The sequence below is a fragment of the Alligator mississippiensis genome, chromosome 1 (genome assembly GCF_030867095.1).
Source record: "Alligator mississippiensis isolate rAllMis1 chromosome 1, rAllMis1, whole genome shotgun sequence".
NCBI classification, from domain to species: Eukaryota; Metazoa; Chordata; order Crocodylia; family Alligatoridae; genus Alligator; species Alligator mississippiensis.
Genome location: NC_081824.1, coordinates 397,995,962 through 398,010,268, shown reverse-complemented (window position 1 = coordinate 398,010,268; position 14,307 = coordinate 397,995,962).

The following is a 14,307-nucleotide window of genomic DNA, read 5'->3' as shown; positions in this document are numbered from 1 at the left end:
TAAATAAAAGCACCCTGCTAGTCTCAGCTGATTTCTTTTTGGAAGCAGTCCTTTACAATGGTGCCATACTGCATAAATCTTGTATATATTAGCACAACTGTCTTCTAGAAATTGAATTATTTTCTGAGGAAATGCTGGTCTGTCTAGGTCATTGTACAAGTGGATTAGCTGAACAGTTCTGGGAATCCCACAATTCTTTCCACATTTGGAGCTTATCTGTGGATTATCAGACATTTCTGGTACTATTAATCTCTTGTTGCTTAAAATTACTAATTTTACAACAAACAATGTAAAAAGTAAATTCCAGAGTAAAAAGTATCCAAAACCTGATTTAAATAAGTAATTTAAAGTTTTAAAGTTAGCACAAGTTACATTATATTTTTTATTTCTCAGAAAGGATGTAGGGATTAACTCTTTCGATGAACATGGAATTCATACCGTTGTGATATCCACATTGTCAGATCAAGGACAATGCAATGAGAGTTAGAAAACTAAATGTCAAGTCCAAGCTGTCAATGAGTAATGTATGTATTTGCTAGCTGGAATATGAGATTATAGGCAAAGGAATATTAACCTCCCTTCATTAATCCTTCTTTGATGACAACATGAAAAGAGATTTCACTCTTGAGCAGAAATAGGTTTCAACCACTCTTGTTCTTCTGTGTTATTTCTTTACATATTTAGCTCCAGTCATATTTAATTAGTCTTATTGGCTTCCCCTAGGAGATAAAAACACAAAATTAACATTCAGGAACTTAAAATAACTCTCTTGAAAACCAAGAGTCATTTCTTTTACTCCCTTATGGACGTTGCAATTTTTTTTCTTCTAAAGATTCACCATTTCATTAATCTTTAAGGGTGAATACAGACATGCAGGGTACATATACATATGCATTTTCTCTGGTGTAAGCCATTTTGGGCAGGCATCCATGTATCCAGGGATGAGGGGGCAGATCTGCACCCAGTTTCCGGCAGCCCTGCAATGGGCCCCTGCCACCACCAAGGGAGCTCTAGACTCCCCCTGGGTGCTAGCCTGGAGGCTGGTAGGGAGCACTGCACCAGGAGACAGCTGTATCCTGGCCCCAGGGGGGCTCCTGCTGCTGGGGTGTGGACAATGTCCTACCACAACAGCAGGAAGCTTGTAGGCCTTGCTCTCTGCTAGCTGCCCCACCAGCAATCAGATTGAGGCAGGGGGCTGGAACTTACCAGATATCTTCAGCTCTTTCCAAGCCCTGTGGCTTGATTACCTGATTAGGGCATAGGCCTGGGACCTGCCTCTGACCAGAACAGTTCCTGGCCAGCCCCGGGCTCCATGGGGAAGTCTGCATGTGCAGCCCAGAGCTGGCTAAGGACTGCCTGAAACAGAACAATCTCCAACCACCTCCAGGCTACACTTAAGCAGTGAGGGGAAATATTTGGGGGGGACTGACCCCTGCCTGACCCCCGCCCCTTCTTCCCATAGGGCCATTGTGGGGCTAGTGCTTGCTGATGCTGTATGAAGCAGTGGAAGAGTGGCTGCATGTCAAGCCATGCTGGGAGTTGAGGGGCAGCAGTGCTGTGTTGCTGCTGCTGTTGCTGGCCACTGTGAAAAATTTGGGTGGGCTAAGCTCTGTTAACCCTGGCTTTTGACCACCTATGCAGCACATGCTTCACCATGCACCCTGGGGCTCACTGAGAACAGCCCTGTTCAAGGTAGCTCACAGCCAGCTCTAGGCTGGGCATGGAACTATCCCTCTTCAGGGAGCTCCCAGCCCCTGCTCTGTGATTACAATTGTTATTGCTGAGTTGGGGCTGGGGAGTTTGTTCCCAGCCACCACTGCAGTCATGGAGTGGGGGCTGGGAACAAGCTCCCAGCCTGTTCCCAGCCCCAGATACATGATTGCAGAGTGGGGGCTGCCCCAATTGGTGAGTGAGGACTGTAAACTCCCTGCTACTGGGGCAGTGGGACATTGTCCCCACCTGGGCACACAGAGTGGGGCCTGGGGAGTTTGTTCCCCATCCAGCCTGGCTCCCAGCATTGACAAATTATAATAAAAGTGCGACTTGGATCAGTTTACAGAATGGCAGGTTTGGTAGCTCGCGGGGGCGGGGGCAGGCAGGCTGACTGGTCTATGCAGGAGAGGGAGAGGCCATTGGGAGTTGTCCATTTTGGGGTGGGAGGGAGGGGTCAGGGACCTAAACTTAGCCCAGTGACAGCCTTGGGGTAAACTCCTTAGTCCGACCTAAACTCAGCCCAATGCTGGCCTGGAAAACCCAGGCCAGCAGTTGGGTTCTCCCAACCCTGGAGCTGCTCTGGGTACTTTACAGAAGTACAGGATAGTTAGATAAGACTAATGGCCAACCCAATCTAAGTTAGGTGTACCTCAGAGGTGGAGTTAACTTATATTGGATCTGTCATTTTTAGACCGATCTAACTGTTGTGAACTTCTGTACAGTTCATGCTTAGATCCATATAACTACTCTAAGGTCTGAAGCTGGGAAATCTAAGTTGGTTCAGGTTGCCATTTTTAACACAATCTAACCTCTCCCTAACCTTGTTGAATTCTGTACCTAGCTTAACAAAGCTCCTCAAAAAATGGACTGAAATTATGATCTTTTACTTTAGTTTAGTCATTAAAAAAAGAACAAAAAAACCTCAAAAAAATTTCTTAATCAAATGTGCTTACATGTCATCATGAAAGCCATGAATTTCTACTTTAGGTTGTGATTCCAGATTTTCTACTGGATAATATATAATGATTCCTTTAATGTTTTGGGAAAAATTAGATGAATTTTTTCATGCATTAGAGAATGGAAAAGAATAGAATAATTCATATTTCTATTAAACTGATTATGAAAACTCACTGGTTTTATTTCCATAGTGTTTTGTGTTCAGTTTTCAATGTAGTTTTATATTGAAAACTCTTGAGATGTGATATAGCATCCCTTGTTGATGGAGACATTATTCTAAATAAGGATTGCTGCCATGAACAAGGATTTCAAGATCATTTATAATGAAAAGGATTAGCTTCAACCTGTTATCATTTCTCTGGAATATTGCCAAAATGTGTGTTTTCTTTGATGTTTCCAATGAAGAAATTCTTAGTCATTCATTTACTGAATGGTAGGACTGACATGCCTACAATTCTAGAATATGATTCTGATCTTCCTTACATTAGCTAAATTGTTCTTACTTCAGTGAAACTATTTGTGATTAATAACAAGGTACAGCATGATGATAAAAATTAAGCCATGTTCCTTCCTTAGGCCTTTGCCTGAGTCTGCCACCTTTACTCAGAAGTAATTCTATTGAAAACAAGAATCCACATTTTTCTATCACTTAAATGAAACACCACAAATATACAGGTGTTTCATTTTAATCATGGATAAATGTGGATTTGGGGTTACTTTTTTTTAATCGAAAATTGGGATTTTTTTTTAAATCAGAGAAAACCAGGATCCCTGCTGATCTCTCTACCTTTTTATATACCTTTTATGCACTTAGTCTACTCATCCACTTCTAGCTCCTCCACAGCAGAACATCATGTGTACACTTTTCTTTCCACAATCTTTGTCTGATTTCAGATTTCAATGATGGAAAGGAATGTGAGGGCAAGAAGGAAAAAAGAAAGGTCATAAATAGAAAGTATAATAAAGTTTGGATAAGATAATAGTGAAATAGTAAAAGTGTAAAGCCTTAAAGTATCAAGCAAGGAATAAAAAAAAAGGGGGGGAAGGAAACCTGGGGGTTCAAAAAAGATGCTTTGGTTTTAGCCAGAGCGTCTCTTTGGTGTCCCTGTTGCCCCCGGTGCTGTCCAAGGTAACGGGGGGGGGGGGGTCCATGGGTGTGGGTTGGTGAGGGGATGGCAGGGGGATGTGGCAGGGGGGGTTGGGGAGTGGCGGGGGGATGTCCCTGGGGCTGCCGGGGGTGAGGACCTGGCCCAGATCCCTTTGGCTCACTAGTCCAGCTTTGCACCAGAGTGGGTCACACGGCTTCGGGAGACGCGCACAGGAGCCCCACCTCCCGGATACCTGCGACCCACTCCAGTGCAAAGCTGAACTAGAGAGCCACATGGGGCTGGGCCAGGTCCTCACCCTCCTGCAGGCACAGTGGGCAGAGGTGAATGCCAGCCCTGGGGCCTGGCCCATGGTGACAGGACCCATCGCTGCATGAGCTGTGCATCCCCAGGACCCGGCTGGACCTGGCATGTGGTCCCTACATATAGAGCTGGGTCCTGCCACCATGAGACCAGCCCAGCTGGATGGCAGGAGCAGACCCAGGACTGGCAGGATCTGGCTAGGCTCAGAGCATGGTCCCCCTGCTGCTTCTGTGAAAGGTTAGTTATGGGCCCTGGGCAGAGGGCCTGGGGCCCTCTGGGGTAGAGCTGGGACCCTGGGTGGGGGTGGCCTCCAGGGTGCCTGGGACCCTGGGTAGGGGTGCTGGGGCCCTGTGGGGGGAGGGGCATTCCATGTGCTGTGTGGGGGGGCTGCACCCTGTGGGGGCCAGGGGACCCACCTCTCCTAAGCAGCCCCCCCACAAGGTCCCCCACACCCACAGTCCCCCTAGCAATTGCCCCACACCTACCCACAGACCAACCCACATCCCTCCACACACACCCAACTGCCTTCCCCCACACCCCTTCTCACCCCCTTCCTGCAAACACCACATCCTCCCATGACACACCCATCATGTGTGAAGAAAACCAAAAAGCACACATCAACACACATATTTAGAATTTATTTTTTCCTGATGATAGAGACACTGGTAGGCTTCCAAACTGCTTTAACAGTGTAAATATACCAATAAAGCATTACCCAACTGATTGCTGTCTCTCTCCCTCTCCCTCTATAGATATGTGTGTGTGTGTGTGTGTGTGTATAGAGTGTTTTTTTGTTTTAACTGTGGAAGAACATGGATTTTGGGGTATTTTAAAAAATGGATTTGGGATCCTGCTGCAGCAGTCCAGCTAGCACAAGGGCCCCAGGTACCAATTGGCTGGGCCCCAGAAGCTCCCTGAGCTGCTTGCCAGGGCAGCTTTTGTATGGATGAGGCCAAGACAGGGCAGCATTTTATACTGCTGGGGACAGCACAAGTGCTGGCCCTAGGCTCTAGCTCCCCCTGGCTGCAGATCTGGGAGGAGCCAGGTAGGGTTATTTTGCTACAAGTGGTACAATTTGTGCTACAATAAAGTGCATGTCTGAGCACGTGCGCTGAGGCAAAAAATCCCTGGCTCAAATTTGCACAACTTCTATTTGAGCTGACAAAAGTGCACATACTTGCATGTGTGGGTGGCTGGCATGCCCTGCCAGCCAGCATAGGCACCACTGTTTGAGCAGTGCAGTGATGGTTGGCTTTGGCAATGGCCTCTGTGTTAGTGATTCTGTCTTGCCACTTGATGCCAAAGATTGATGTAATTGATGTAAACAGTGTAGGTAGAAGCTGTTCAGCGTCTTTTCTTGAAATGCATATTGATGTCTCACTGTTCTACACAAGGACACTGAGGATGTAGGATTTTTACACAAGCAGCTTAGTTTTGATTGTGAGTTTTGTATTGTTACAGACTCATTTGAATAGCTTATTGAAAGTGATAGCTGCCTTTCCAATGTGCACATTTAGCTCTTTAACCCGTGATAGGTTGTCATTCACTGAGGATCCAAGGTAGCAGAACTTGTTCACTGCCTCAAGAGGTATGTGGTCAAAACTGATAGATGATGACTATGACCCTAATCAGTCGTATTTTCAATATTGATCAGTAATTAACAGGAAACATTGGTATATAGTTATGGATAACCCAAACATCAAGAGCCCCTTGTGGCATTTAACTCTTCTTCTGGACTGCTTTTCACCATCCTAAGAGCACAAAATTATGGAAATCTGTGCCTCTGAGAAACTTCAACCTTTTCCAAGTATCCCAGCATGTAATTTGAAACTCAGTAATGTTAACAGGATACTATCCATTAATTCCATGGATTTTAATGCACAACATCATAGTGATTAATTAATACTAATTTTTGGTGATTTTAAAGTAGAAAATCTTAATTATTTAACACTATGCATTTTAGTTAGGGGAGACAGAGAATGAGAAAAAGAATATTCAAAACCAATAATTTTATTAAAATGTAATCACTGTAGAAATTATAGAGCTCTTGTATTCATCTGTATGTCCTCTTTTTAGAAAGGACAGAAATACCATGCAGAGTTTTGAATGAAGATGCTACATATACTATACAACATTATGATAGGATTTTGTATCCATTTTATAAGAAAAATGCTATTTATTTAGCTTCAAGTTGTGTGTTGCAAAAAATTGTTTTCAAAGGACGGCATTACGTCCTTATTTTGAATATAATCTTGATTGGTCAGATTTACTATTTAAACATACCATTACTGTACTATTTATTATGGAAATATTCACATGAATGTTCAAAGACTAACATTAGGCAATCTTATGTACATGCCAACTAACAGAAGGGTGTATTAAACAAAGGCTCTGGTAATGACTATCTTCCTTTCTTCCTTTTCTTTCCTTTCCCTTTAAATCAACATTTTTTGTTTTAGTTCTTTGTTGTTGATTCCTCCCCCCCCCCTTACCTTAACTGCATTTAGTCAATTAAGTTTAGAATTTTAAGACTATAGTGTTTCAAAAGCTATGATAGTTTGCATAATGCAGGCTTCTAATCTATGTGTATGGTTATTCTATTGTTGTTTGTTTGTTTATATTAGAATAACTCTTTTTGATGTCTAGGATAATTGGTGATTCAATAAAGCTGGGTTCATTTTATAGAGTTTGTTCTATTGAGTGATAGCATACTAAAATCTGCATACAATCTCGACTGAACCACAAGCCCTTGTTTCTTGTCCTTCTAACCTCACGTGTCAAGAAGTCTTTCCATCTTGTATAATCAAATAAAAATAAATATAGAGGTAATCAAATATGGCTATGGGTGGTAAGAAAATGTTCTTTTATGCTTAGGCTAAGCAACATTTAATAGAAAATTAAAAAAAATAGTTTAAAGCAATTAGTTTTTTAATAAAGCACTGCTATATTAATTTACAATAATGTAATAGTCATGTTATATAATTATTAAATACTGTTAACATACCATGGAGACAGTGATTAAAAATTGGAAAGATACATCAGGTCACCTACTCTTTCCCTTGACAACAAAGCCCTACATTTTAGCCTTCAGTACTTTCTATAGTCTAGCTTCAAATGAATCTCGTGTTGTGAATTTATACTGCTTCTCTAGAGAATTTGTTTCATTGTTCAAAAGACTAAGAAACCTTAAATATCTTGCTGATTTTTTCCTTGTATTTTACTGCTCATTTTCATCATATTGTTATTAATTATAGACCCTTTGAACTACCCTAACACTTCACCCACCTTCTTAATTTTCTTATACATGTAGCCACACTTATCACTATGATTTCCTCACAACTTTAACTCCTACACAATTTCTATGTTATTTTTTAAGTTCAAATTTCAAAATTATTCAGCATCCAGAAGCTCCATTAAAAATTAAGTGAACCAAGCATTAATTATATCTTTTCTTTGTTTTGATCAATGCTTTTTCTTCAGTTTTGTTAAAATATAAATCTAGTAAAAGTATGTGAAAAAATATTGATTAATGTATCTGTTAATGTTAATACTATAACTAATATTGGAAACTTTGTTTACATGAATAATAAAGTTTGCATAACTAGACTTCTATGAGACTATAGTCAAGATTTTCAGATACTGAAATCAGTGAAAGTTCTGAGTACTCAGAGCTATGAAAGTCATTCCTTATATTCATATGTTTAAAGACAGATCACGGGGTAATTTTTATCCTCTAACTAGCATTTGTAATTAGATTTTTAGCTCTCTAAATCACTAAATAGAATCCTAATCCATTCTGTGCAACAACCATGGTACATAAATGGGCTACTAGAATATCTAAATTTCTTGTTTCTATTCCACTGGACTTCTGGACATGCTTAACCCTAATCACTGGGCCAGTGGTCTCCAACTTTCTTAAGTAAGAGATCACCTTTGGCATTTAAAAGCAACCCAAGATAAACCATGCACCACCACTACCCTTCCCTGCCCCCTGCCCCACCCAGCAGGTAAGTCTGTGGGGAGGGAAGGAGATGGGGGGCAGATCGAAGGAGAGAAAATTATTTGGGGACGTGCCTCCCCAGCAGGTAAGTCCTACCTGAGTGAAGCCCCGCTCAACTTACCCCTGCTTCTGCCTCTGCAGCACTGTCCCTTACTTCGGGGGCCTCAATCTAGCCTTCACCCCTTCCCTCTCCCATGGACTGACCTGCTGGGCTGGAGCACGTGCATGCATGCACGCAGGCACTCAGCCCCCCACCCCAGCCTTGGATAGACTCCAAGAGGCTCTGAGATCAAGTTCCACTGGCTGGTGACCACTGCACTAGGCTATTAGGCTAAATCATAGGTGGGCATCCTATCAACAATATAGACATGCCTACTGGATCCCTACTGGATGGAGACTATGTAAGAGCCTCCCACTGAAAAGTAGAGAGGTATTTACTTTCCTGGGTAGATCTGGATCTGCAAAGGCTTCCCACTGTATGTCTATTTATGAACATTCACAACTGAAATGGTGTTTCAGTAAGTTTTTGAGAGAAGAGAGACAAAGAGTCCCCCTGGATGGATCATACCCCTGAGCTGAGGTGAGAGCTGTAGGTGTTTCTTTTACTCATTTGTTTGTTTGTGTTTTGCATTATTTGTAGGAAAGATTTAGAGGTTGGGTAGGCTTTGAAACATAGACGTCTGTCATTGGAAGTCCAAAATGGCCCACATAATTTTTCATTAAATCATGCTCGCTATGTACAGTGCTACATTAAACTTACTCTGTTACTCCTAATTAACTTCAATGAAAAGATCTGCAAAGGAAATAATTATTAATGTGACTATTTATGGAAGAATGAGCTACTCATTTTAAGGAAGGAGGGAGGTTTTGGTTCCCAATCTGGAAGAAGATTTTGAAACCATAGGTAGGAGTTATGTACTTAATTCCAATTAACTGTTAACTCTAAGACTTCCTTTGAAAACCCTTCTCCTCCAGGTGCAACGGTAAGTCTGCATAATGTTTATGTGTCCAAAAACATTAATATAGGCAGAATTATATTGGACAGGTCCTACTCCCTCTGACTTAAATAGCAAAATCAATTAATCTAAATGAAACATAATTAAGCCATATTGGCCTGAACCAGGTCTAGTACATGAAGACAAGAGGAGTGTCTGTAGTTTATTAGACTCACAATGTTCTGATCACTTCTGATTCAAATAACCAGCAACAATTCTAATAAGTAGTGGCAAAGTGAAGAGAACAAAGCAAAAACCCTGGGAGGATGCTATCACTAGGGATCCTGGTTTTCCCTGATATAAAAAAAAAAAAATCCCACTTTTTGGATTTAAAAAAGTAACCCAAGATTCACATTTTTCCATGATCAAAATGAAATGCCACTACTATATATATATAGTAGTGTTTCATTTTAATCAAGGAAAATGTCGATTTGGGGTTACTTTCTTTAAACCGAAAATTGGGTGTGTTTTTTTTTTTTTTTTTTTATCAGAGAAAACCAGGATCACTCATTATCACACATACTCAGTAGACACTGGCTATTGCATAGCAACCTAGCAGTGCAGTGAAACACATGTAAATTTAATTCTAATAGCCAGAGGGGAAAAGGAAAACATAGGTTGTAGTTTCAAATTTTGATTGTAACAAGTGGATGATTCTGTTACAAAAGTTTCTAATAAACAGCAGACACTATATAATTCTACTGGCTGCAATAGATTGATCCATTCGGTAGAAAATTCTATTACAGCTACTGTGAATGCCCTTGCTACTTATATCAGACATGCCTTTATTTTCAATAATTATACATATGCCTTTTCCTTTTCTTTATTTATTCCTATAGACTATCTCTATTTGATATATTTAATATTACAAGTATTAGACTCAAGAACTAATTCACAATTGAAAAAATTGTAATATAAATGTAGCAACACAACAAGGCATTGTAGTATGTATGAATTAGTTTGATTTCAGTAAGACTATTCACATAAATAAGAACAAGATTTGTTCAATAATTTAGAGATTCAAAGTGTGTGATAAGATTCAAGGAGTGCCTATACATGTTCAGGGAGGCTGCTCTGATATTCTGTAATTACAGTGCATAGTAATTACTGTGCTTCAGCAGACTCCAGTGTCATGTGTATATCAGTGTCCCTGTGCTGAAAAATGGTGGCGGGGGTGCTTTACAATTTCACGAGCTTAAGTTAAAGTGCCCCCACCACCATTTTTCAGCATGGGGACATGAGATATATAACTCTCTGGGCCCTTTAATTAAAACAATTCTTGGAGCTGCTCTAATTAAAGCACCCCTCCCCTGCTCCCTCCCCTCCAGACCATGTCTATAAACACTCTTGGGTTCTTGGCAAAATACATAGGGAGAATCTATATACCACAAATAGCACATCTAATTTCATGATCTGCAATTTTGACTGCCAACTGACAATCATTCTTTTTAAATTATACATGCAAAAATATGAAGATGCTTCTTTCTAGATATTATGTGAATATTTAAGAAGCTACTGATGAAATAGTTTCAGTGGAACTGCCATTTCTATTCTAAGTCTATATTTATTTGTTTATCATTTATCAACAAATTTGGTTTAGAAATGTTATTTCTAAGGCTTGTCTCCATTAAGAAACACATATTGTTTTACCTCACATTTTTCCCCCTTCCCTGCTGTATATGTGACTGTAAATAACCTTCTTTTAAAATCAAAGTATTTAACCTTCAAGGACTGCTTGTCTTCCTCTCCTTTTCACAAGGACAGCCCCTGCTATCAGGCTGTCATCATATTAAATATGTACTCCCTGATGGTCATCGTACTACAAGATGATAGGCAGCAGGGTACTATCAAGGATTAAAAGTAACCTGATGTGATACACTGAAGTATAGAACTGTTTTGTATAAAGCTATCAAACTTCTGACTAAAGGAAGAATAGGTCCTGAGGCTCCATGAATGCTAGCATGAGGTTTAATGTTTCAACCCTAGAAAGCCACAAATTCAGTTTGCAGTAATAAAGTGTAGCATTTTTAAACAGTTGAAACAAAGGAGCAAATAGAAGAGCTAGAAAAATACAAAATATTCTAACCATGTAGATACCTGACTGGAAGGATTTTTGTTTTATTTTGTGGGGCTTATTTCCCATTCTTTTTGTTTTTGCTTTTAATATCAGATATGAATAGCCCTGCCTTTACTAAAGGTCATGGTTTAGACATAAAGCCAGCGGACTACATTCATGTAGCCCACATAGTATGGCAATCTGTTCTTTACTGGATGTCTAAGCATTCAGATGTGGTCATCTGCATGGCATCATTATGGTTGTGTAAATCACCAAAATAATGCTTATGCACAGGTTGGTTTCCTGTTGTGTGTACACAGCCCTATGCACAACTACATAGTAACATCAACTGAGGATGCACAGTGACAGATAGGGCTGATACGGTCACCCCTTGTGGATGTTTAGCAGCCTTAGACATCCAAAAATGGAGTCATCCAAATTCCTAGAGTCCCAGACATAGAATCAGGGTGTGAAAAAAATGTCTTTTGTCTACAATGCTCATCTAGGATGCTAGACATTCTGGGCCCTGGCTTAGACTCACCCAAGAGTTAGAGTTGAATCAAAGCCTCTTTTGCTTACTAGCATAGCACTCCAACTGGCACACTGTAAGACAACCATTATATACAACCTTTTGTTGTGTTCCTTTTGAAGTTGAACCACTAATATAGTCATTTGGTTGAAAATGGATGGAGGACAATGCAAAGGAAAACTTCTGCTCTACCAGAGACAATGGCCCAAAGCCCTTTGAGGCCAGCAGCCTCCTCATTGAGCCACACACCATCTGCTTACTTCCTTCTTTCTGCCTTCACATATCTCATAGACTGTCCTTTCATTGGCTTCCAGGGAACCAACTTCAAAAGGCGTGCTAGAGAAGGGCCTGAAAAATGGCTAACCTGTAGTGTTGCAGTTAGAGTACTGTATTGAGAAGTCAGAGGTCCTTGTTTAGATATCCTCCCACTCCCCTGGCAAGGTGGGGACAATGAATATTTTATTAGTTCATATTAACTGGAAAAGCAACAAGAAAAAATGACACAGCCCACCTTGAATACTTTTATGTCCAGAATCTAAAAATCATGATAAGGAGGGTATTAAACTTAGTTCTTCTACAGCATGGGTTGGAGCTTTAACAATATGCCTCTTGGGTAAATAGGAAAAAAAAAAAGAGGAGCCAGTTGGGTTTGGGAGAAAGAAGTGGCTTAGGCATTTAACCCCAGGTGATGGTACAGAATTGTGAATTTAACTTGATTAGTATGTGCTTCTTTCTGGTCCTTAATTAGATGCCTGTGTTTCTCAGGCTAACAGGACCTCAGTACAACACTTTCATTGGCATATAATACTGACTAGCCTGGCATCTCCACACTCAGTTTGCTATCTCTTTTGGATCTTGTTCTTCATCTATTTGTGGAAATGCAAGTAGCTTGGCACTTTGCAGTTAGATGCTGTAGCTCTCTGTGTTATGATACCAAAGTCCTGTTCCAGTTCTAATGAATATTTTTACCTGTTCTGGCTGAAAGTGTTTTATTGTATAAATATCCATTGTGTGAGGCAGGTGGATAAATCTTTGTTAAATTTAGCCTCAAAATATTTGTGAATGCCCTTTTGAAACACCTGAAAATGTTTCTTCTGGATAAAGGTTTTTAAGAATACAACTGAGCAAAATGAATGAATTGTATTTAGTCATACTGCATATGTTTGGTATCAAATATACTATTAGTGTGATATTTATAATAATTTGTTTTCATTTTTAGATGTATCTTCTTCAATAGTGTTAACACCACTTTTTATTCACCTTCTGTAATTAGCAAAGAAAACATGTTTATTATTTGCAGGAATATTTGTGCAAAAATAATTTTAAATGAGGGGTTTGTGAACAGTAGAAGGGGGGCAAATGTCAACTTTGAAATTATGCTAGATTTCCTATATCTTTTTATTTCACTCCATGAAAGATATTGTGTGATCCTGGGAGGATCTAGAATTTTGAAACGGGGGATGAAGACAGTGTGGTACATCATTGCATATAATGCAACACATATTTCTCCAGGTAAAAAAAGAAACAAATATGCTAGGGACCTAGGGCTATATTACTCAGGTAAAGATTAAAGCATGAACAAAAATAACTTTATTGGCATTAATTTTCTATAGTATATATTATGCATTGAAAATGACAACAAACTAGGTCAAAATAATCAAACCATGTTGTTTCTTTAGTTCTGTAATCATTAGAATTAAATGCATATCTCTTTCAGATTCATAAAACAAAATCCAGCCTTCTTGAACATCTTGATCCAATGCTTCCTGAAAATTATTTCCATGTGTGAGTTAATGTTTTTAGCTAGAGGTAAAAAAACCAGTCTGCAAGGCTATGAAATGAGAGCTACATTACCTGGAGCCACCAACAGACATCAGAATTTCAAAAAGAAGGATTGCTTGGTTAGATGAACATTAAGATCATTGAAAAAGGAGAGAGTATCCTTAACACCTGTGAAATGAAGAGTTTAGAAGGAATCAGACAGATTATAATGAGCCAGGAAGTCAAGTGATTCCATCACTGCTGCCTGAATAGAAATAGAACACAATTCTGAAGTATCTTGAGAGGTTGGAAAGTTGGACTAGAGCTAAGAGGATGAAGTTCGATGTGGACAAATGCAAGGTACTACACCTCAGGAGGAATAATTAAAAAAACAAATAAACACAAAATGGGAGACACCTGGCTGGATGGCAGCTCTGGAAAAGGATTTGAGGAGGGGGAGTCTTCGTAGATCACAGATTCAATGTATGCCTGCAGTGTGATGCAGCCACACAGAAGGCAAATGTGGTCTTGGGATGCATCAATAAAAGCACTGGGTACAAGACATGACAGGTGATGGTATCTCTCTACTCAGCACTGCTTAGGCCTCATATAGAGCACTGTGTACAGTTCTGGGCTCCACATTTAAAAGAGGACATGGAGAAGTTAACGAGGTCCAGAGGCAGGCAACAAAGATGATCAAGGGTTTGGAAGGCAAGTCATATGAGGACATGCTGAAGGACCTAGGGATGTTCAGCTTATGGAAAAGTTGCTTAAGAGGCAACATGATAGCAGTCTTCAAAATCTTGAAGGGCTGCCATAAACAAGAGTTAAAGCACCTTTTCTATCTTGCTTCAGAGAGGAGGATGCAGACCAATGGCTTGAAGTTG